Source organism: Notolabrus celidotus, chromosome 2, assembly GCF_009762535.1.
Source record: "Notolabrus celidotus isolate fNotCel1 chromosome 2, fNotCel1.pri, whole genome shotgun sequence".
Classification (NCBI taxonomy): domain Eukaryota; kingdom Metazoa; phylum Chordata; class Actinopteri; order Labriformes; family Labridae; genus Notolabrus; species Notolabrus celidotus.
In genome coordinates, this window is record NC_048273.1 from 35,032,730 (window position 1) to 35,035,183 (window position 2,454).

The following is a 2,454-nucleotide window of genomic DNA, read 5'->3' on the forward strand; positions in this document are numbered from 1 at the left end:
AACAGTTGGCTGATGTCATGGATACTACGTCCATTGTTTATACAGTCTATGGTTCCGACTGAATGTGACACAGTGGCTGGACACTATCCTTTAAGGACAAGATGAGCTGTGGTTAATGGCACCTCAAATGAAGTGGTAAACATTTGTATTATGAAGGAGGAGGTAGTGCACCACTTGTTGTGAACTTTTGGTGCTAACCTAGTTTATGTAACAGACTCAGCAATAGCATAACACCAGTGTTATGTGATAAACAGTAAGACATGCTTATGTAAAACATGCTAGCAAGGATGGCCCCAAATATCTCTAGGCCTTTGCCCATGGAAATGTTAATTATTCAGCCCTAAAGTATATTACTCTATATCAGCTCAATCAATGATCCTCTACACTCCTGTCATTGTTCATGAAAGTTATAATATCCAAACAAAGAGCTACAGTTTCAACAGATAGTCAGTGAACCTGAGAACTTTAGTCCAAAGAAACCCAAAGTAAATCCTACACAAAGACAACCTGTAAGTCACATCCTTCATCATTAAAGACGAAGAATCAGATCAAAGAGCGGAGCTTTCCGGCTTTCAACAGGCGCTGCAGGTACAGTCGTGCTCCCCACTGTCCACGCCACCTAGTCATAGCACAAAGGGAAAATATCCTGACAAGTGAGCACATGACAGAGAAGATTACTTTGAGTTCATAGGTCACTTTTCTTTAATGTGCAAACCCTCTAAAATTCCCTTTATTGCTGTCTGAGAGACGGCGAAAGCCTAAGTTTAATGCGATAGAATGAAGGTCCTCATTGGTTTTAAAATATGCAAAGAAGTACATGCCAACATTAACCACTGCCTACATTATTTATCCATCTGAAAGTGTTTTATCAGCACTAGGCCTGCTTGACTTTACTTTTAAGTATTCAAATTAGAGAGGAACTAAATTATATACTATCCAAAAAAGGGCACTTTTACTTTTGATTGCAAAATTAAGCTCACATTTTTAATATGTTTGGCTAAAAAACGTTCGGTGCATTGCAAATTCTGTGGAGTGGCCTTTTTTTTAAGGAATTGCTTAAGGCCCAACCACCCGTAATGATCAATATTTTTTTTATATGTAGCTGCAAAAGAGTCGAGAGCTGATGAATGTTTTAACTTCTAGAAGAGACAGTCAGTTTGGACTTTCTGATGAAAAGAAAACACCATGAATGTTTGTTTTAAGCATCATCATTTATTGCGTATTTAAAGAGCAGTAATTGGTCAGCTCCATACTTGTGTTCGTGTAAGTACATCTCGTAATACTATGTGTGCGAGGACTGCATTTAATCAAATTCATTCCACTTTGAATAATGACTTCAAATCCACTTTAAAATGTTTTCAAGATGTGAGATTGAGCTTAAAAATGCTCTCATGGCACCGTGTAATCATGTGTGAAAAAGCCTCTCAAACAAAATATACTTTTTACAGAAACACCATTAGATCACAAACTTCAAGATAAATCTGTCACATGCTACTTTGTGTGTAATTCTTGGGTTTCAGTGGTTGATTCTTCCCCTGATGTGGGCTTTATTTACATGGCAGAGAGCTTCAGAGGCTTTTACTGTGGTTCACTTTGGCCGTGTATCACTGGGTTTACTGAAAACTAAAGAGCTGTTCCTTGCTTTTTAGCACTCAATCTTTCTCCTCCGCTCTTTATTCCCTAACACCCATCACAAATTTGGTCTGGTATGTGCCTGCTAATTTATCCTTTCAATGTATGATATCCTGTCATCTCCTCATTTGTCCCTGAGTGTTTCTAATCTGAGATAATCCCAGTCAAATCCTTTGATTGTGTGTTTGGACCTGATCCATCTCTAAAGAAGCAATTTAATGGGCTTCATGGCACTTGGTGTAAAGTCATTTATCTAGTGGATTGGATGTGAATGCTTGTTTTAATAAGTGCTCTTCATGAATAGAGGGAGATGTGCCATTTAATTAGGCAGAGTATAGACCTACGCTTTCCCAGACACATCAAGGATTTTTTGTTTTTGGAAGTCTTATTTGCAGACAGAGGACAGCATAAACAGTGAGCAAGAACTAACTTGCAAAGTGTAGCTCGTCCATAAACATTTCTGTAGATTAGAGGGGTCAAACACATAAAGAGGTTAAGCACCATTAATGTAGAGCATGCTCTGCGTACAAAGAAGTCCTGCATTTCAAGGTCAAATAAAGTCTTTACAAGCTAACCTGTTAGCTGCCACAACAACACAACAATATGCTCCCTCATCTACCCAAAATTAAACATCCTAAATTATAACTTGGAACCACATTAGTTCTAACCCCCAATTTACACAGGACGTAGCCGTAACGCGACGCTGCGCACCCTGTGTAAATTGGGGGTAAGCATGCTCCGATGTCTATAATGTTTTTAAGCATCATATGCAACAATGTCATCTTATGCTATCTTCTTCTGCTAACTCATTGCATAGTCTGC